This window comes from Callithrix jacchus, chromosome 7 (genome assembly GCF_049354715.1).
Source record: "Callithrix jacchus isolate 240 chromosome 7, calJac240_pri, whole genome shotgun sequence".
In the NCBI taxonomy this organism is placed as follows: domain Eukaryota; kingdom Metazoa; phylum Chordata; class Mammalia; order Primates; family Cebidae; genus Callithrix; species Callithrix jacchus.
Window position 1 is genome coordinate 142,603,419 of NC_133508.1, and position 23,770 is coordinate 142,627,188.

Sequence of the window (23,770 nt, forward strand, 5' to 3'; positions counted from 1 at the left end):
TAAACTGATTTGTCTGTCAACAGATGAGTGGATATATAAAATGTAGTGCATATACACAATGGAGTACTATACAGCCATAAAAAGGATATCCAGTCATTTGCAACAGCATGGATGGAACTGGAGAGCATTATGTTAAGTGAAGTAAGCCAGGCACAGAAAGACAAAAATCACATGTTCTCCCTTATTTGTGGGATGTAAAAATCAAAGCAAAAATTTGGGCAAAAATTTATTGAGCAATATTCTCATGGACTGAACTCATGGACGTAGAGTGTAGAAGGATGGTTACAACAGGCTGAAAAAAATAGTGGGGGGTGAGGAGGAGCTGCCAATAAGTTAGTGAGTACAAAAAAATGCAAAGAATAAATAAGACATACTATTTGATAGAACAACGGCGTGACTATAGTCAATAATAATTTAAATTTTACATTTTATTTTTTTTTCTTTTTTGAGATGGAGTTTCGCTCTTGTTACCCAGGCTGGAGTACAATGGCGCGATCTCGGCTCATGGCAACCTCTGCCTCCTGGGTTCAGGCAATTCTCCTGCCTCAGCCTCCTGAGTAGCTGGGATTACTGGCACGTGCCACCGTGCCCAGCTAATTTTTTGTATTTTTAGTAGAGACGGGGTTTCACCATGTTGATCAGGATGGTCTCGATCTCTTGACCTCGTAATCCACCTGCCTCAGCCTCCCAAAGTGCTGGGATTACAGGCGTGAGCCATCGCACCCGGCCAAGTTTTACATTTTAAAGTAAAAAGTATAACTCAAAGGATAAATGCTTGAGAAGATAGATACTCCATTCTCCAAGATGTGCTTATTTCACTTTGCATGCCTGTGTCAAAACATCTTATGTATCCCATAAATATATACACCTACGATGTACCCACAAAAATAAAAAATAAAAGGAAAAAATCATAGTAGATAAAGTCATTTTAGGGAACTTTCAGCAAAGGATGTCATCAATTCGTAGAATAGACGTGGTTGAGTTAATACATGTGAGACTAAAAACCGTAACTGAAATATTTATCTATCAAGAATTGCAAGAGGAAAAGTATGGCTATACCCATGTAGTCAAACTTAAGCAAGAATTGGAGACTGGCCTTACAAATAGTATTGTGGAAAACACACACACACACACACACACTGAAGTGCACATGTAGCTTGTGCTTGATAGAGCTTATAAGAGGAAGCACGTCTTGATTATAGACTATTTTCAACTATTGTAGATATATAAACACAGACACACACACAAACACATATAATTTATTGTAATATCCTACTATGATTAATAACACATCATTTAAAATTGTCAATGCCTCCAATTGCAAAATAAAGGGTTTCCTGGCCCCATTCCAGCTTTAATTCTCCTGGGCTGTAAGTGATCTCAGGTTTGTCTCCTGATGTTCTTTATTCTGTCCTGCTCTCAAAAACACTTGAACATGGTACCTCATCATCGTTGCGTTGACAATGAAATCACAAGTCACTGACCATGCCAAGGGTTCTGCCTCCTGATAATGTTGAAAAGAGCAAACTGTTAAAGTGCGAAAGCACACTATGAGTGAGGAATTTTGGATGTATCAGAGCCTAGCTGTTTTTAACAAAAAAATATAGAAAGATGGTCCCTCTCTTTCATGTTGTGCCACTTTCCTATGCATCTTGATTGTGTCCCCATGACAACAGAGCAACATGAAATTAACACACTTGGCATCTTCTTGTAGCCTTTGTCTCTCTATAGCACAGACAGGAGTACATGGCTGTACTGTGAAATTTAGACAAACCCATATGATGCATTATTTCTATCTTTCCTTCTTCCCACCAAGCACTAAAGAATTAGGGAAAATAAAAATTCCCCCAAAACAGATGAAATCCGTTCTCATATTCCTTAGGCAACTCTCAAGATCGTCTCATAAATTGATTCTTTTTGTCCCTTTTCAGCAGTTCCATAAAAGTGCCAAAACATCCTAAATTATAAAATCATACTGGAATTTCTGGTATATCCATAATTCCTGAACAAGACTGTAGACAAAACGTTTTTGTCATCTGTGTAAAACTTATCTCCCCAGCAGAACCATAACCTCTTTGAAAGCAGATTCCGTTTTTATTTTAGCATTCTCAGGTCTTGGAAAATGATCAAGAATATAGTAGCCATTCAATAAATAAGTAATGAATTCAATGTAGAAATATTATAAAATATAATGAGAAAGTGGAAGATTTGGTGATTCACAGTTTTTCTGATAGCATAGACAATTGCTATATGATAGAGCTAATTAAAGAATAAAGACGACTGTACAATCAAATAAATTTTAGTTAGTTATCAACTCCATGACCAAACCAGGCAGATTGCTTGGTTATCAGATGTTTGTGATGCATTTGACTTTTGTGATGATTAAAATCACAAAGTGTTTATTTAACAGCAGTCCAAATAATTAATATTATTTGAACGACCATAGGTACAGAGTGGATTCTAGGTTCTAATGCTTCTAAATCAAACATGTATGATATTTCATGAATCTGAAACATTAACACTTCTATCAGTAAGAATACCATTCTTTGTACTGAAAATTATAATTTTTCAAAGATGACTACCTTGGAATCCAGATGGATTTTGAGGCAAAAAGCCTTTCACTTTTGGTATTTTAAACTGATTTCTTAACTTTTAATTTTGGCATACAATTAAATTACACTTAAATTGCAGAAATAGCACAATGGACATTTAAAAAAATCCTGAATTATTTGAGTATAAATTGCTGACATGATGTTCATCACTACAATTATTTTATACATAGTTTAAGAATAAGGAAATTCTCTATGTTAAAAAAAAAACAACCACATCAGAAAATTAGCATGATTATCAGTAATTTAAGATTACTATAATTTAATCCACAAGTGTTATTCAATTTTATTCACTGTCTCAATAGCTCCATTATTTCTTCTATATCTATTAGTTGTCATTCTTCCATAAGGAAAAGCTTTAAAAGCTTTCTCTTCTCTTTTCCCCCACCTTCCTCTCTTTCTATAATAATCTAATGACCTATCATCTATATTAGCATGTACTCTTGTTTCACTTAATAGGTTATATACATCCTGTTACTATCATGAATTAAGCAAATCATCAAATTGTCTCAGATTTTGGCAAATCCTCAAATTTTCTCCGATTTTGGCCAATAAAAGCACTTTCAAGGTGGCATTTGTGTCCTTTTGACATGCCCCTTATTATATGAGCATTTTCTTTAGGCCCTACACAAATTTCATGACTTATCTTATACTTTATCTGACATAATTCTGGAATCAGTCACTTATCCAAGGATTCTTGGCTCCTTTTAATGGAGAGAGATATTTAGAAACTAAGATATACATAGATTGTGTTCATTGCTATAGTAATCTAGTAGCTCTCAGACCCTCTTAGTGCTAGAAAAAAATATGAATGTATGCTTTCATACACACCACAAATTGACATTTATATTTCTACATCTCTGTGCATGAGTTTATAATAGTATACTAATTTCAGTCCAATAGCAGCACAGTATATTGTATTTATTTCCTCTTTATTTGTAACTTATTTTTTCAACAGCGGCACACCTAGCTTTCTCTTTTTACAATATGCATATATAATCAAGCTTCACTATGTGCAGCCACACTTGCATTGCCACCATTGCCACTCCATTCTCCTCCCACCCTCGCCACCCCCATTTGGTTGTGCTCTGAAGCTCTTTCAGGCTCTGATATTCCATGCCAGGCTGCCAACAATAACTCCTTATGTAAACATCATCCTCTTCCACTGCCCTTCCCCTCACAGATGTCTACCTTGTTCAGATTTAATTAATGGTATTTGGATTAAATTATTATATAAGAAGAAAAAGAAGAAAGAAAGGAAATAGAAAAGAAAGGAAGGAAAGAAGAAATGAATAAATTCATAATTATAGAATCATAGAACTAAGATTTTATGTCCATTTCAAAACATGTATTTAGAAAGACTGCATTGGATGCTTGCTTTATTCTTATTTTTATGAAATTGAAGGTAAAATACTTGTATTTTAAGATCAGAATAAGAAAATTATAAAATATTAAAATTACTAAATTAGGAGACATGCAAATATAAACATAAGTCAACATTAGTAATGTTTAATTTGAAGTTGATCTTGTTTACCAAAATGCTCCATATAAATTACTATAATTACAGAAGATGTCTTATTTTTTCTTCTTCTACAGAAATAATTTGAAAGTAAAGCTTAAGGATATATAAAAAGATTGGGAGAAATGCAATACTTTAATTTTTGCAGTTTGGCATTTCTCGAAAGCCAAACTAAATTTGATCTTTTTGAACAAAAGTGATCATTTTTCATCATGTCCCAACCACAACAGTATACCCAGGAGTCTATCTGCATACTGACAATTATGTTTGATCTTCTTGATCTTCCTTACAAAAACAGTACACAACATTTTAAACCAAACATTTATTGGATTGTCCACTGAAGAAACCTATCCAGAGCTGCTACCATCTTTCAGACAGCTCATTAGGTGTTGTGACTCTTAAGAAAGCACTTCAGGCATGTTTCATGGCTTCTAGGAGTGTATACTCTAGAACAGACAGTAATTGTGATAGAATGTGGAATACGCTATGTGTTACAGGCAACAACTGGAGAAAAGGAAGAGCACCAGTGATTTCAATGATGTGGGAAGTCTTTCAGCAAATGTGGTATTAAAGACTGGTCTAAATTTTGATTTTTTTTAAAGTAATACATGTCATAGAAATAAATATATTTTTCAAATGAGACGAATAAAAGCTGAGAGACTGTAAATTAAAGTACTCACCTGGAGAAGCCGAGGTGGAAGGACTGCTTGAGCTTAGGAGTTTGAGACTCGCCTGGGCAACATAATGAGAGCTCCATCTCTACAAAAATAAATAAGTAAACAAAATACAGGACTATTCAAAATTACTCAAACTGTGTACAATACTGCTTGTTTTTTCTTCGTAAAAAGTTGCTAACATGATTTGATAGAAAAAATATGACGTTTTTCAAAGTATATATATTTATATGGATGCATATATTAAAATGGACTTTACCTAGTCCATTTATATATATGCATAAATGGGCCATGTATAGTCCATTTAAACAAATACACCTGAGATTCCTTATTACATTTTAACTACTTGTTTTCTGTCCAAACTGATAAACTACAGTCTGTTAGTAGTAGGCCATAACACCCAGAGAGTGATCCACTAGTATAGATAGTCTCTCAGCCTGTGGATCCAGAGGGGAGAATGAGGTCTGGATGAAGTATTAATTCCTATAGTATGATTCATGAAAATATACAGGATTAACAACAAGTGTTTGTCCTGTATACAGGGCTGGCTTCATGAATGTATCCATGACTTGTGTAGTCACACAGGGCTCCTGCTCAGAAAAGTTTCATGCCTGGTTTAAAGTACCACTGCTGCCAGAAATTCTAAATAGTTTTTGAACAAAAGACTCTGCATTTTTATTTTAAAGTGGAGGCCACATATTATGTAGCTTATTTTGCCTGTATGTCTGTTAAAAATTGTCATTTTATCGCTACTTCTTTTGAATTTATAACATAATTTTCAACCTCTTTTATTGTGTGTCCTTATGCTACTATCTTTTCTTCCTCTCCCTCCTTTTCTTCCCCTCCCCATCCCTCTTTCTCCTTCATCCTCTCTCTTTATCTCTTTCTCCTGCTAGACTGTTAGATCATAAGCTTCTGGGGACAAGGGTGATTGCTTATAAGAAATGATTGTCTTCTAGTATTGTTTGAAGTCAGGTAGCATGATGCCTCCATATCTGTTCTTTTTGTTTAAGATTGTCTTGGCTATGTGGCTCTTTCTGGTCCATTTGAAGTTTAAGGTGTTCTTTTCCAGTTCTGTGAAGAAAGTCAATAGTAGCTTGATGGGGATAGCACTGAATATATAAATTACTTTGGGCAGTACAGCCATTTTCACAATATAGATTCTTCTTAATCATGAGCACAAAATGGTTTTCCTATTTGTGTCCTCTCTTATTTCCTTGAGCAGTGATTTGTAGCTTTCCTTGAAGAGGTCCCTCACATTCCTTGTTAGTTGTATTTTTAGGTATTTTATTCTCTTTGTAGCAATTGTGAATGGGAGTTCACTCATGATTTGGCTCTCTGTCTGTTATTGGTGTATAGAAATGCTTGTAATTTTTGCACATCGATGTTGTATCCTGAGACTTTGCTGAAGTTGCTTATCAGCTTAAGGAGATATTGGGCTGAGATGACAAGCCTGCAGTAATCAAGACAGCATGGTATGGGTACCAAAACAGAGATATAGACAAATGGAACAGAACAGAGGCCTCAGAAGCAATGCTACACATCTACAACCATCTGATATTTGACAAACCCGACAAAAAGAAGCAATGGGCAAAGGATTCCCTATTTAATAAATGGTGTTGGGAAAACTGGCTAGCCATGTGCAGAAAGCTGAACCTGGATCCCTTCCTTACACCTTATACAAAAATTAACTCCAGATGGATTAAAGATTTAAACGTAAGACCTAGCACCATAAAAACCCTAGAAGAAAACCTAGGCAAAACCATTCAGGACAAAGGCATGGGCAAGGACTTCATGACTAAAACACCAAAAGCAATGGCATCAAAAGCCAAAATAGACAAATGGGATCTAATCAAACTCCACAGCTTCTGCACAGCAAAGGAAACATCATTAGAGTGAACCAGTAGCCAACACAATGGGAAACAAATTTTTGCAATCTACCCATCTGACAAAGGGCTAATATCCAGAATCTACAAAGAACTTTAACAAATTTACAAGAAAAAAAACCAAACAATCCCATCAAAAAGTGGGCAAAGGATATGCACAGACCCTTCTCAAAAGAAGACATTTATGCAGCCAAAAAAACATATTTTAAAAATCTCATCATCACTGGACATTATAGGAATGCAAATCAGAAGCACATTAAGATACCACATCACGCCAGTTAGAATGGCGATCATTAAAAGATGCTGGAGAGGATGTCAAGAAATAGAAATGCTTTTACATTGTTCGTAGGAGTGTAAAGTACTTCAACCATTGTGGAAGATAGTGTGGTGATTCCTCAAGGATCTAGAAATAGAAATACCATTTGACTCAGCAATCCTCTTACTGGACATATGCCCAAAGGATTATAAATCATTCTATTGTAAAGATACATGCAAACATATGTTTATTGTGGCATTGCTCACAATGGTAAAGACTTGGAACCAACCCAAACACCCTTCAATGATAGACTGGATCAAGAAAATGTGGCACATATATACCATGGAATACTATGCAGCCATAAAAAAAGGATGAGTTTATGTCCTTTGCAGGGACATGGATAAAGCCGGAAACCATCATTGTCAGCAAGCTGACACAAGAACAAAAAACCAAACACCACATATTCTCACTCATAGGTGGATGTTGAACAATGAGAACACATGGACACAGGGCGGGGAACATCACACACCAGAGCCTGTTGGTGGGTGATGGACTAGGGGAGGGATTGCAGAGAGTGGGGGATTGGGGAGAGATAGCATTAGGAGAAACACCTAATGTAGATGAAGGGATGATGGATGCAGCAAACCACCATGGCACATGTATACCTATGTAACAAATCTGCACGATCTGCACATGTACCCCTGAACTTAAAGTATAATTAAAAAAAAAGAGAAATGATAGCCTTCAATAAGAATGAAAATAGACGCACTGAAAGAAATAGTAGTGAACACTTCTTATGCAAGGCCAATATATATAACATGACAATTTAGGCAGCATATTTACATATTAGTTTCAGGGAGCTAATTGTACATCTCAAAAAAAATTACTTTCTTTAGATATTCTAAGAACTTTCCTAAAAAGATTAATTTTAGTATTACTAATAAGTTAAAGTGAAACTGGCCTTTTTAAGCAAATTTAATTACTCAAGCAACTTCTCTGATCTTCATAATCTTTTGAACTTCACTGATAACAAAAAATGCTTTTTATGATATGACCAAATCTTAATCTGTCATCTGATTGTGATGATGGTATATTAATATTTTCTTTTTTAATCCCCACAGTTATTTTAAATTGTTACAATGATTTTTTATCTCCTCTCACCCTTTAAAATGTACTCCAGCAATAACTATGCCCAGATTATCAAAGTCTGCAGGGTTTTTTTTTGGGGGGGGGTTGGTGAAGGGGAACTGAGGATGGCATATAGACCAGTTTGAATAGAATGGAGGATTGTTTTAGATGAGCAGGCAAATTTCTCTCTCAGGATAAAGAATATGGATGTATTCAAAGTGTATTCAAAATGTTCATTCTGGACATTGGAGAACTGAAGTTTTTTGAGCAAGGACTCTACACTACTATATACATTGTAGATTTCAGAAGATTTATTTATTGGTTTTGTATAGAATGCACCAAAGACAAGAAAATATTGAGGCAGAAAGACTCATTGATATATTATTGTGGAAACCCTAAATTGAGATGATGAAGAAGGGATTTACCAGAAACTTTGGTAGCAGATTGGAAATTGCAGGACATAAGGATAAATTTATAGAAGAAAAATTACAAAATACTGAAAATTGGTTTCCTGAGACATCATGTTATGATTAGTAAAATAATACAGAATGAAAAGCCTTTGAGGTACTATGCCTTTGACTTTCTGTGTTTGAAAACTTATTTAAGCCACACATTGAGCAGCTTCCACATTATGTTTTATATATTTACAGACTACTGCACACTATTGTGACAATTCACTTTGAAGTCACTCTCAGTGGTGACTGGATTGATGAAAGAAAGTTCTGTAATCATTCTGAGCAGGTCTGGGACATGGTAAAGCAAAGAGGAATCGTGGGGAATAGGTCTGACAAGGTCTTCAAAAGGCCTTTTCTCTCCCTGCTAAAAAGTGTTCATTCTTAGTTACCACCCTCTTGGAAAAAACTGTGACCCTTAGGAGTTTTATTTGGAGCAACATGAATAGTTTTACTTTCAATAGTCACAAGGCAAATGACAGGTTACATTTAATTTTTTATATCTTTATTTATATAGACTTTAGTGATATCCCTGCTTGCTGCATAATTTGATTTATTTTGGGGCATCAAAAAGAATCCATTGAAGTTGCACATGGCAACTGCCTACTTGCATAGCAAAACATGTAGTGCAGAACAGATAATGTTTAGTTAAAAAATCACAGAATACCTTAAAAAAGGAATTGTGGGATTATACTTATAAAAGTTTACTTTATCCAAATGTAAAAATACTGGTCGAAAAATAAACAAGTTAGTGTTTGAGAATATACTGCCTCCGAATTGACATAAAAGGCCAAACAAAGGAGCAATATATTTAAATTTCTTAAAGTTTCCAATGATAGATACAGAAATGTGTAAACATGTGAAAAATAATACAAATTACTGTAGAAAAAACACAGACTTAAGATATCAACTATAACCTTTGTTTTCTTATCTTTCTAATGTTTTCACATCTTTATAAGTTCATCTGGCAGTATATTTATGATTTGTACCCCTTTTTACATAGGGTTATATTTTAGTAAAATATTTTTGAAAGCTAAAAAAGAATAAGGATTATAACAGTAATAAGAACACTTATTAAATATAGCAGTTAATGCATCGATTCTGAATTTCAATCTTGGTATTAAACCTTTCAGCTACATGATCATAGGGAAATTATTTCCTGTTCATGCTATAGTTGCTTCAACTACAAAATGAAAATAATAGTAGTTCCCAGTTCACAGAGTTGTGATGCTGATGTCCTCTTAGATGAGGGTTTAGCATATAGTCAGTGCTATGAACATGTAATAAATGTCTATCTGTTGCTATCGTTTCTGTGAGAATTATATAAGATAATTAATATAAACACCTTAGATGGCACCTGGAATATTCTAAGTGGCCAATAATTAATTGTCTTTTCTTCTGATATGGCATTATGACTCAAATAGTCATTTTATATAATATAAATTAATATATCTAATAATCAAGAAGAAACAATTATCATTACTGATTAAAAATAAGTTATTATTTTACTTTAAGTGATTTTTTATTTCCATAATTTTAACAATTACTATAGTTGGTTTTTTATTGTTTTTCCAAAAAGATTATAACAAAAAACCTATAATTGATGATTTGTGGACAAATTCATGGCTATTATATGCCATCATCATGTGGTTAAACATGCAATTTCAGAGTAAAATAAAATGTTAATTTCCTCCAAATCTCTGATCAAAAGAACTTTAAGAAAAATCCACATGTAAACACTTAGATCTTCAATTTTATTTTGTTTCTTAACCAACTTACCTGTAGTAGTTATACATAGTAGTAATATTAGAGTAGCCTAACAATTTAAACTAGTGCTAATAAAAACAAGGGCAATGTCATGATACTTATTTCAATAAATGGCATTGGGAAAACTGGCTAGCCATGTGCAGAAAGCTGAACCTGGATTCCTTCCTTACACCTTGTACAAAAAATAACTCCACATGGACTAAAGATTTAAACATAAGACCTAACACCATAAAAACTCTAGGAGAAAACCTAGGCAATACCATTCAGGACATAGGCATAGGCAAGGACTTCATGACTAAAACACAAAAAGCAATGGCAACAAAAGCCAAAATAGACAAATGGGATCTAATTAAACTCCAGAGCTTCTGCACAGCAAAAGAAAAAACCATTAGAGTGAACCGGTAACCAACAGAATGGAAAAAAAATTTTGCAATCTACCCATCTGTCAAAGGGCTAATATCCAGAATCTACAAAGAACTTAAACAAATTTACAAGAAAAAAAAACAAACAATCCCATCAAAAAGTGGGCAAAGGATATGAACAGACACTTTTCAAAAGAAGACATATATGCAGCCAAAAAAACATATGAAAAAATGCTCATCATCACTGGTCATTAGAGAAATGCAAATCAAAACCACATTGAAATACCATCTCATGACAGTTAGAATGTTGATCATTAAAAAATCAGGAGACAACAGATGCTGGAGAGGATGTGGAGAAATAGAAACACTTTTACACTGTTGGTAGGAGTGTAAATTACTTCAACCATTGTGAAAGACAGTGTGACGATTTCTCAAGGATCTAGAAATAGAAATACTATTTGACTCAGCAATCCCATTACTGGGTATATACCCAAAGGATTATAAATCATTCTATTGTAAAGACACATGCACACATATGTTTATTGTGGCATTGTTTATAATAACAAAGACTTGGAACCAATCCAAATGCCTACCATTGATAGACTGGATAAAGAAAATGTGGCACATACACACCATGGAATACTATGCAGCCATAAAAAAGAATGAGTTCATGTCCTTTGCAGGGACATGGATAAAACTGGAAATCATCAATCTCAGCAAACTTACACTAGAACAGAAAACCAAGCATGACATGTTCTCACTCATAGGTGGGTATTGAACAATGAGAACACATAACCACAGGGAGGGGGACATCACACACTGGGGCCTGTTGTGGACTGGGTGATCCAGGGGACAAAGAAAAGGACGTGTGGGGATTTGGGTGGGATAACATTAGGAAAAATACCTAATGTAGGTAGTGGGGGGATGGATGCAGCAAACCACTACAGCATATGAATACCTATGTAATGATCCTGCATGATCTACACATGTACCTTAGAACTTAAAGCTCTTCACTCTCTTTAAAATTACATTGTGTTTCAGTTAATGTACTTACATGGTTTAATGTCGAATTGCAGCTAAAGGAGGCAGCAAACCACCATGGCACGTGTGTGCCTATGTAACAATCCTGCAGGATCTGCACATGTACCCCAGAACTTAAAGTAAAAGAAAAGTATCTTGGCCTGGCCACTGCCTAACCCCATGTAGCATTCCACAAAAACTGCTTTTAGCTTTCAGCTAGAAACTAGTCTCCACCTACTGATTTTAAATATACATATTTTGCTGCTATTTCTTAACACTTAACTGACATCTACAGATTTCATATTGTAAAGATGAGTAGTTAGCTCTCCAATAGAATCTGATGTTGTTTTTAAAACATGCTTTCTCTCTCTTTATCTCTATGATACATGTGTGCACACGTGCACACACCCACACTTCCCCTCTGCTATACTCCCAATTTAATGTATCCATTTTTGGCTGAAATAAATATTCAGTGTTTACATAACTGTATGTATATATTATGAAAATTGAACCACATGATGAACAATAGTGACATTTTTTATTTAAGCAGCTTTTACTTTACCTAGAATAAGTAATTCCTCATTATTACATTTGTTTAAGTTTCTTTGTACTAAGTGGTAATTTTCCTCAAACTCTGAAAGAATCATAAAACTCATCACCAAATGGTCAAATACATTAAATAAGCTCTCAGCGTGTTTATCTCTCTATCTGTCTGTCTGTCTATCTATCTATCTATCCATCCTATCTTCTATTTATCTGTATGTATTTACTTTGCTTTAATTTACATTATTATCACTTCTGGAAACTTTATTCCTCCTGATTCCACCTGGACTGATTGTTCTCTAAAACTATACACAACTATTGTCTTTGTATTTTTATTCATCATCATTCTAAGAATCCTGTCCAAATGTTTCCTGTGATAAAGTTCTGTTTCTTTAATTACTTTTCTGCTATTGTCTGTTTTTTTCATTCTCTTTGCCCTTTTCATTAACAACTTTTATTCCTTTATAGTAATAGTGAATTTTCATATGAAAGAGATATTAAATTTCTGTGTTCCATCTACTGGGCTTAACTGACAGTCTCTCCAACTTATAATAAATGATCTTTTAATTCACAGTGAAATGAGATATTAGACTTGAGCTTGATAAAATAGTTGCTTCCATGTCTTTAAGGTTCATTTATATGGGTGCCAAATGTCTTTTCAATCCACATTTGGAGAATGGCAAATTTCTATCTTGCTTCTTTGCCTTCCCAATCTAGCTGTTACTCAGTTGTCTTTCCTTCACAGCAATGCTTACTGAGAATTCATGTGCATTTGTTGGCTGTGTCTCCTCAACTCTCATCTTCACTTCATGGCAACCAAGTTTTAACTCTACTAACTTCCTGAAATGGTTTGTGTCATTGTTACTCACGGTCCATTTGAAACATTCTTTTTTTTTTTTTTTCTCTCCATCCATAATATCTTTGAAGAGAGACTCTGTGATAGAAGCTAGGCTTTTGAATTTTCCTTTTCTAGCTGTTGACTGGAATGATAAAATGTGAAACAATGAAAACTAAGGGAATAATGGAAACAGATTGTATGCGTCCTGATTTATATTATCTATGTTATGAATCTCATGTGTGATTCCTCACACATTTTTAGGTTGTGCTATAGTTTGGAAAATCTCATAAAGTATCCCCTTTTCTGACTTAACTGATAGATTTCATATAAACCACCAGAAATTACTTTTATCCCAGGAGAGTCTTATGAGCTCTGATATTTTGAAGTGAACTGAATTCTGGACCCTATTCTTCACTCTGTGGTAAACTGGTGTCCATAGGTTCAAATAAGTGGCCAAAATGGATTGGCATACTCTCAAGAAATTATCAAAAAGTAGCTCAATATTTGGGGGACTCTGGTTCATTTAACAAACCACAACAGCAGAAAAAATTATACCAGCTCAGGAAAATGTCTCTGTTGATAGTTTCTGCTTTATTACTACTGCCGTTGTTGTTAGTTAATGAGATGTTTATTTTGGCTGGTGAAGTAATAGATGGAAAATTGCCCCAAAGCTGAATTTTTTTCAAAAGAATAAGTCACAAATGACTGAGTATATTCTGTCATTGCAATCACTTGTGATGGATATAATGTGTGAAGGCTTCCCCTGCATTTTTTTTTAATAATTGCCTTTAATTCCATTTTCAGAGAACATGTGTATGTCAAATTGAGGATGTTTTCATGACATTTACTTTCATAAGTCTACTGGTGTTTATGATCTATTATTTTTCTTCTACATGTCTACCGGTTTTACTGTTTAATTCATAAGATATTTGAAAATTGTCTTTTATTTTTCATACTAAAGATCACTTCCCTTCCCTCTTCTATATAATCCTCAGGCATTTTGCATGGTCAAATATATTTCTGGCCTGCAAAAAGGGGAGCCCTCCTGTACTAATTATTCCATTGCTTATGCTAGAGATTTGTACATTAAATTGTTAGTTACTAAATATTAAGTCTGGAACAAGATATGACACTTCAGATATAGCAAAGGTAAATTATGGCATACGGCACTATTATAAGGTGTGCTACTATTTTTATAGTAACTTTACCCACTCTATAACCACAAATAAGTATTTGTCTAGTATGTGTGTAGTTTTAAGGAAATTATGCTGCAGCTTGTAATTACTTGCACTGAAATCCATCTGCTCAAACCTTACACTGCCTCAAATGCACTTGCAGGATAAGGGGATGTTGGATATGTTTTCTCAGTTGATTAAAGCCATGGTTATTTACTTTAGTCCTTTAAGAATAAATTTGCTTTACTGTGTAATCAAGAAGTCTAGTTGTGTTTCCTTAAAAGTGAAGTTCTAATGGTATGCCAATTTAGAGAAAGAGAGAAGAGAAAGAAAATTTCAGCAAGGTCTTGGGTTTTCGCTCGTGATGCTTCCAATATGTATAGTGACAGTTTTCAACCAAAAAAATGGCATTTGTAAAGTAGGACTACCTGCCTGAACTGCTAGGAGGATATTTTTTTCATCATTTTTTTCATTAAAATGAGACTTCAGACAAAATTAACTTGACTTACAATAATACTGCTGAAACTCTGTATTTTCGCACACACTCTTGATTTTTTTCTATGTATTCTACATGCATTTGTTTCTGAGTTATTTGCTTTTTTATTTTTAGATGAAGTTTTGCTCTTGTTGCCCAAGCTGGAGGGCAATGGCATGATCTTGGCTTACTGCAACCTCTGCCTCCCAGGTTCAAGCAATTCTCCTGCCTCAGCCTCCCGAATAGCTGGGATTATAGGCGCATGCCATCATGCCTAGCTAATTTTTTGGTAGAAACCGTTTCTACTAAAAATAGTTCAAGCTGGTCACGAACTCCTGACCTCAGGTGATCCACCCGCCTCCGCCTCCTAAAGTGCTGGGATTACAGGCATGAGCGTCCGCACTCCACCTATTTGCTCTTTCACAGAACCAATCATACAGATTGGTTTTCTTCTAGGAATGTCCTTAAAATTTTTTCAATTAATCAAAATTTTGCTTATCTCTAATTTACATATCATCTATTTTATAAAATAATCTCTCATGTCTTCCAAAATATTAATCTAAATTTTCTCCTGATTTCATGTATTTTGTGGAGTTTCTTTCATAACATTCATTACAGTTGGTGCCTCATAATGATTAAATGTCTTCTTGTCTGTATTTCTATTTGGACTTCCAAATTTATAAATTGCTTTCCAGTAAAAATCATGCCTGATTTGTGTGTTTGGAATACTCACAGCATTGGCAGGTGCCTGATACCCTGTACTTAACATGTGTTTATTATTCATGGAGTCCTGCTGTCATTGCTTTGGGAATGCTTTCATCTTGCCTCTGTTTATCCAAAGCAGATATATTTTCTGTCCTTCAGGAGTTAGCTTAAGATGCAACTCTTTCTTATGGTCATTTTCTGGTGAACCCTACCCTCTTTGGTGTCTCTTTTTTCTCATCTGACAGTTGTTTCTATGTTCAAAGGTGCTAATACACAGGAGAGTGCCCGGCACAGAACTAGCACTTTCAGAGAATTAGCCATCTGAAAATCATTTACAGTGTGTCATGCACAGAGAGGTGACATCTTCAAGACTATTAGGTGAATAAGTGGCAAAGTGAAATGGAGACTTGGAACTTCTGGCTCTCTCTCAGGGTTTGTGACGTACTCTGTCATTGAATCTGTCCTAAGATCTGTGGCCCTGCGTGTCCCAGTAAGAAATATGCATAAAGGGGACACTCTGAAAGATGGATCATTCTTTATTAGCTAGAGCATTAGTTTGTGCTTTGAGAAATAATTCTGACTTTCTAGACTCAAGTCTAAACTAAAGTAGGATGAACATGTTTCTCAGCCCTTTACATTAATCCCTGATCTAATTCTCATACGTCTTTTAAAGGCAGAGATGCATCCTATAAGGATTGAGCTTACATAAAACAACTCTTGTAACCATCATATGGGAAGAACACGAATTATTATTTTCATTTAATGATTGCCTATTATTTACTAGGCACTTAAAAATATTTCTGTTGCTTACCACAATGATGTGTGAGAGGCATTAGCATCCTGCTTAACTGGTGAGAGGAAAAGCAGCTCATAGAATGTAAATGACTGACCCCAAGGAAAAGCAAGTCATTAAATGCCACATAGCAGAGTATTGAAAATTCTTGGCTCTGGCTTCAGATGAGAGTTCAAATTCTGAGTTATCACTTAGCACTTCAGTGACTTTGGGAAATTTGTTTCAGTACCTTACTTAATTTCCTCATGTGTAAAATGGGATAATAATACTATCCACCATATGATATTGCTGTACTGACTAAATAAAACATTGTGAAATGTTCAAAAATAGATTTAAATAAAAAGTAAGACAATTTGGCTTCAAATTATTTATGCCTTATCTTCTGTAGGCATTGTGCCATATTCATTTATTTAATTCCAAAAATACGTATTGAGCATCTGTTTCAGGTTCTTGAAACTGTGAACAAAACAGGCAAGGACTTCGGCTTGTGTAGAGCTTATATGTCCAATCAGGCAGAGACAGTTAAGAAACAGAATAAAAAAATGGATCGTTTAACATTGTTAAGAAGGTGACAATTGCTACGGAAAAATAGAGTGTATAGAGAAGATTTATTGAAAATATCTGAGGGTAAAATTGTAAACAGATTGAGCACAGTTTACTTTTTAAAAATTATAATTGGGCAAAGAGTTGAAGGTAGAGAGGTGGGGAGCTTTCCAGGCAAAGAGAAAAGCCAGAATAAAGTCCCTAAAATGGGCTGTTAACTGACATTTGTGCAGCAGCAAAAAGGACCCTGTAAAAAGGGGGACAATGAAGAGGAGGAGAAGTCAGAGAGGTAGCAGGGCTTGTAGGGCACTGCAGACCTTTATGGAGACTTTGACTTACGCTAAGCAGAGAGGTGACGTTTACCAGGCATGTTGCAAAAAGATGACGCTGGATACTGTCTTAAGAAGAGACTGTAAGGAACAGGGCAGAAGCATAATGACTAGTTAGGAGGTGGCTTCAGTAGCACGTGAGAGGTGGGAAGAACAAGAGAGTGGTGAGAGTGGGAAGTAATCAGTCTGAAGATAATTCAAAGGTGGGTCTAACAGGGTTTCTTTTCAAAGTAGATGTGCATATGAGAGAATAATGGAGTTGAAGAGTTTTGGTATGAGCAAAGAAATAATGAGTGGTCAGTAACTGAGATGGTAAAAATGGCAATAAGGGCAGATTCTGTTGGGGGTGGGGGCATTAGAGGAAAAATCAGAAATTTTGTTTTACACATCCTGAGTGTGCCATTTTAATACTGGGGTTCAGGGTGCCCTTAGCTCCTCTGAGAGGATGTTTCTCCAGGTTCTTGGCCTCCTGCCCTCTCAAGAATGAAAGAGGGGACCATGGTGCAGTACTCAGTAAATGCTGGACTCAAAATTGTTTGTAGAAAGTGGTTTATTTAGAGACAGAGAGAGAGAGAAACAGGAGGAGAGAGAAAGAAACAGCTAATTCTCACACTGAGTGAGAAAATCCAGAAAGATAGAATCCAGGAGAGGAAAGCAGCTTTCACACTGAGTGGAAAGGAATAGAGAGAGATGGAGTTTAGGAGAGGAAGACAGGCTTCCATGAAGGGAGTGTTCATGGAAGGGAATCCAAACAAGGAGTCCTAAGGGGTGTGGAAGAAGGGGACTTTTAACCTGGGAGGAACCCTCACCTTCTCTAAGACCCCTGGCCAATGAAAGGAGTTCCTTAGAACTTCCACTGGAGTAATTGACTCTTAGTTTCTTCCCCCACCTGCAACATTCAAACTAAACCATTAAAGCTCCCTGATGGAGAGAGATGGGAGGAGGGCATGGTGCAAGGAAGTTCTTGCCCTTAAAACTACACCCCCTAATGGACCTGGAAAGAGAACACATTCCCTCATTTTCCCCCGACTCTGAACAGAAATGCCCAACTTCTGTTGGAATTATGGACATCTATCCTCTTTAACTACTTTCTGCTGAAATCTGGCATAGACGGTGCCCTACAATTGAAGTTTCCTCCAGAGGGGAGACTTTCAGGGGTACAGGTTGATCTAGAGGTCCACGATAGAGCCCACAAGCCAAGGACATCCGGGGTTCCAGTGGCAGGATTATTTGTGACCTTATGGCTCTATAAGAAATGAACGTGACAGGGTGGCTAAAGATGAGAGGCCCAGAGGCCAACAAATATAGAATGGTTATAAACGAGCCTAGGACAGAACAGAGCCAAGTTCTTGAAGGTCTTTAGCCCTTTGTTTGATTGATTCCTGAGTTCTATGTTTAAAACAACACTTAACTGGTTTACAAAATAGCAGCATTTTTCCTAGGAAGAGACAGGTTCCTTTCCCACTATGAAAAGGATAATCAGAGTTCAAGAGACAGCCATGTTGAGGGTTATAGTCCTATTAACGCCAGGATATAAATTAGACTTATGATGGTTACTTCCCTGAGGATCTTGTTGGAAAAGCAGATGTAGATCTTCTAATGGCTTGCGGGGATATGAAAGGTTGTCTCCTGGAACTTCAGGCTGTGGAGTGGAGCGTCTATGACTTTCCTCAGGAGGTATCCAAGGCTTCAGCCGAGTGTGATGAATCCGAGTCTATTTCCACTACCTTAACTGCCGTTGGGATAGACAGAATGACTGAAAATGGTCCTTCCCAGGATGGGCTTAGAGAGGGAGAGTCTGAGGGCAGAGAATTGACAAGCACCAAGATTCCAAGGCAGGAGAGAAATACTGAGAAGGCTATGAAGTGTCCAGGAGATGAACTTCCTGGACTTCTATGGTCAGCTTTACCCGGGGCTCTGTGAGGATGACGGCTCGTGCTGGCACTTGCTCCAGAAACCCTTAGTCCTGCCATTGGGTCATCTGGTCAGACACCTCAGGCCCTGAGAACCTTTGTCCCCTGGGACAGTGAGCTTTCCAGTGATTCCGTTGGTACAGCAGGCATGGATGAGATGGTGGTTCATTTTGGGGGGACAATTTATTACAAAATGTCCTTTCAGACCACATTGGTAACAAGTTTTGCCAGACTGGTGGCTAACCCAAGCCTTTCCCACATTTGAGCCCCTGGGGTCTGCTTGCCTGAAAGCCATAACTAAGGCTGATCCCTCCTGTGCCTTTCAGCCTGTTCCTTCTCATCTCTATTATAAAACACCGAGGTTGCCTGGTTCAATAATGATTCTAGACTCTGTTCTGGTCCCAAAGCCAGCGTCTGGAGCTTCTGCCTGATACCTGCTGCTGACTAATGAACTTGTCCTTTAGTATTTACTGACCCTCAATGGAGTCTGGTGATGTGGGTATACTTTTTAAGGCCTCCTGTAATCAGCTAAGGAAAGCTGTTGGATTGTCTTCAGTCCCCTTTGGGGACTACATTTTCCACTCAGCAGAGGGTTATTTGATGACACTGGACACTGTCTTAAGAAGAGACTGTAAGGAACAGGGCAGAAGCATAATGACCAGTTAGGAGGTGACTTCAGTAGCACATGAGAGAGAGGTGGGAAGAACAAGAGAGAGGTGAGAGTGGGAAGTAATCAGTCTGAAGATAATTCAAAGGTGGGTCTAGCAGGGTTTCTTTTCAGAGTAGACGTGCATATGAGAGAAATAATGGACTTGAAGAGTTTTGATATGAGCAAAGAAATAATGAGTGGTCAGTAACTGAGATGGTAAAAATGGCAATAAGGGCAGATTCTGTTGGGGGTGGGGCATCAGAAAGAGGAAAAATCAGAAAATCTGTTTTACACATCCTGAGTGTGCCATTGTAATACTGGGGTTCAGGGTGCCCTTAGCTCCTCTGAGAGGATGTTTCTCCAGGTTCTTGGCCTCCTGCCCTCCCAAGAATGAAAGAGGGGACCATGGTGCAGTGCGCAGTAAGTAAATGGCCAAGTCTGTTTGGCAGAGAAAAATAAGCCACTTCTTCCTTAAAGACTGTGTGTTAAACTGGTCCCAATTTTCCGGTATACACTTTAATGGGGACTTGAGCTTCGGAATAGCAGCACCCATCCGAAATCGAATGCAAGGGATGCCCGCATCCCCGGTTAAAGGAATTACAGCCACTTCGACCTGAGGTGTCCCTCAGGTAAAATGGGTACTAAAATGAAACATCTTTCAGTCAGTACTGAGAAATTTTGTGTGCCCAAGATGCGTGATCCATCTAATCAGAGGGCCTCCTATGTACTGGATTTGAATCACGACCTACCAGCTTCATAGGACCACCCTCACTGCCTGCAGGGCTACCATAGAGGCACGGAATGAAAGGGGGCTTTTGGGCTGGGTAGTCACATACCAACGAGCCCTGATGAGGCCAGTGAGGCTCAGGAGATGTGTACCAATATTTCCCAGCAAAAATTCGATTTACACAGGCCAATTTCTAAAACTCCCCCAGAAGGGTAAACTTCTAGAGAGGGGCCATTAGAGCGCACAGTTCAAAGAAGGCAGGCCTGACGTGGCTGAGGCCAGAACAATATCCTCAGGACCCGGGCCTCCTCTCCCCAACCCATTTTTCATTGTAGGAAAATGCCTTTAAGGATGTGAGAGCTGCCATTAACTATTTGGGCCCTGGAACCAGTTTAACTATAATCTTCTAGATGGAAAAGTTTTGCCATAGAGAGAACCAATCCTTGGCAAGGAAGATTACACACCAAAGACAAAGTCTGATAGCCTTCAGCTTTGAAATTTCCCCGGGAGGCTTACACCCAACCAAGATGCAGTCCACCAGGGATTTGAACCAGCAACCCTACAGTTGCAGGCCCTACACCTTAACCAACTATGCAAGCTGACTCCTTACACTGAGAGAAGGCAGAAAGCTTTCTTAGGCCGTATTTTGAATGAGAATGCTGCCCCCTGAGGGGTGTGGCCTACCTAAAAGCTGGGCGGGGCTGACGACCAACAGCCACTCCCTTTCCCTCAGCCAAACTGGCAGAGGAAAAAAGCCGCTTGCTGTGTCGGTTTAAAAGCCGCATTTGCTGCGGCTGCTGGGCCTCCGTGAGTTCCCCTGTTGCCATGTTGACCCCTCCAGAACCACTTGCACGCCTGGGCCACTTCCCAAGCTATTGCCCAGACAGGGACCCATGCGGAGCCTTTTTTCCTTGCTGCCTGGGACTGGGGAATGCTGGAGAGGCCTGCCAGAACCAGGCGCCAGGCTACTGCGCGGCTGGTCTCAGCAGGCTCCGGTTGTACCTCGCCCCACCTCGCGTTTTCTCCAGCCCACGGCTGCGCACTCGGTTCTGCCCCTGGGGCTGGGCTGTTCCCGGCGGGCAAGGACTGAAAGGCACGGGGCAGTGCTGGCCTGCTCTTCCCCACAGGCTCCCTCAGGTTTTAGTCCCAGAGATAGTATCTGAAGGATAGAGAAGGAGACAGAAAGCAGACAGAGAGCTTGAAGGTAAAAAGTCTGCGCCTTTAATTCTGGCTGGGCCGAACCGCTTAAGAGGGGCGGGGTCGCGCCTCCGAGGCGCCTCTGCTCGGGTTCCCCTAAGCCCTGCCTGTCTGCGGCTGCTTCAGGGGTGTTCTTAAAGAGACAGGACAGAATGGGGCTGGTTTCACTCACAATTGTGAAGTCTTCTCCAGCTGTACTCCTTTCTTGGCTGTACCCCTTTCCTGGCTGTACCCCTTTTCAGGTGTACCCCTCTTCTGGTGAACCCCTCTCCTGGTGGGCTCGCCAAAATGTAATATTGGGGTTCAGGGGCTCAGGGTGCCCTCAGCTCCCCTGAGAGGATGTTTCTCCAGGTTCTTGGCCTCCTGCCCTCTCAAGAATGATAGAGGGGAAATCCAGGAGAAAGATGGCTTCCACGAAGGGAGTGGTCGTGGAAGAGGATCCAAACATGGAGTCTGAAGGGGTGTGGAAGAAGGGGACTTTTAAGCTGGGAGGAACCCCCACCTTCTCTAAGTCCCCTGGCCAATGAAGCGAGTTCCTTAGAACTTCTGCTGGAGTGATTGACTCTTAGTTTCTTCCTGTGCCATCGAAATTCAGACTAAACCATTAAATCTCCCCGATGCCGAGAGATGAGAGGTGGGCGTGGCGCTAGAAAGTTCTTGCCCTTAAAACTACGCCCCCTTGTGGACCTGAAAAGACAACACATTCCCTTACCATGTTAGTGGGAAAGTTTTAAAAGTTGCTGGTGTTCATCTTGGCTGTTTCAGCTTGTATGCTTGCCAAGCAAGCAATCCAGTGCCTTTCCTTCAGCTTAGCATTGCCTCCTCAATTCTGTCATTTACCTTCTATTACTAGATTTTGTACTTTGATAAAGAGATTTTATTATATACTTACTCGGAATTCCTTGTAATGATGAAAAAACTTAACTAGGTCTTAAGAAATACTTGTTTCCTAATTGATTGAGTCTTCCCAGACATTGAAATATTGAGTCAATTTTGCACTGAAGAAAAGAAAAATAATTTTACTGAGAAATAGTCAAGGTATATTTCTTGCCATTTTTTTATTGACAAAATATAATTCTATAAACAAGGAAATATGTTTTTGTATAAAATATATATTTATTATTTTAGTATTATACATCTTTGGTATGTATATATAAGCAGAAGCCTTTCTTTATACATTTTTTTTTCATTAATAATCTATTCTAGGGTATATGGTCATGTCCCACATGACAACATTTTGATTCATGGTGGACCTCATGTATTATGGTGATCCTATAGCATTACAATACCATGTTTGTACAGTATCTTTTTATGTTTAGATATTGATACAGTTTGAATGCCTGTGCCCTCCAAATATCATGTTGAAATGTGATTCCTAATGTTGAAGGTGGGGCCTGGTGGGAGGTGATTAGATCATGGGGGCAGATCCCTTATGAATGGTTTAGTACCATCCCTTTGGTGGTGAGTGAGTTCTGTTAGTTCACACAAGATCTGGTTAAGAGTCTCTTCTCGCTTGCTCCTGCTTTCTCCATGTGACAGGCTGGCTCCCCATTGCTTCTTCCATGATTGGAATATTCCCGAGACCTCTCCAAAAGCAAATGCCAACACCATGATTCCTAGAAAGTTGCCAATTAAATCCCTTTTCTTTGTAAATTACTCAGCTTCAGGTATTCCTTCATAGCAATGCAAGAACAGCCTGATATAGACATGTTTGACACATAAATACTTACCATTGTATTATAATTGCCTACAGTTTTCAGTACAGTGACATAGTGTACAGGTTTAAAGCCTAGGAACAATAGGTAATGCAATATAGCCTAGGTGTATATAGAAGACAGCACTACCTATGTTTGTTTAACTACCCTGCATGATGTTCACAGAGAAAACATCCCCTAATGATGCATTTCTCAGAATGATACCCTTGTCCTTAAGCAATGTGTATGCACACACATACATTAAACTTCAAGCATATGATTTAAGCAAAGAAAGAAAGAGAGAGAATTAATTAAAAGAATACCAGTAGTTTAAAAAAAAATAAAAGATCAGCCCCTGAAAATAACAGCCAGTCATTTTTGTCAAAAATGTAGACTTTGGTTTCACTTTTTAAAGAAAGTATCAAATGAAATGTGCCATATGAACTGATGATGCCAGTTACTCAAGCATTCATTTTCCTGCGCTTGATTCTGGGGTTTCATTCCCTGGAATTCTAA

At 37.8% G+C, this 23,770-nt stretch overlaps 1 long non-coding RNA gene across 1 annotated transcript; it reads right to left on the reverse strand.

Annotated features, from left to right (window-relative positions):
• Nucleotides 1-828: 828 nt before the first annotated feature.
• On the reverse strand, nt 829-22,169 carry LOC128928235 (uncharacterized). Its single transcript, XR_013520584.1, has 3 exons — nt 21,733-22,169; nt 4,809-4,887; nt 829-1,504 (listed from the first exon to the last, which is right to left on the reverse strand). It is a non-coding gene; the product is annotated as an uncharacterized LOC128928235 (long non-coding RNA).
• Between the last annotated feature and the right edge of the window lie 1,601 nt (nt 22,170-23,770).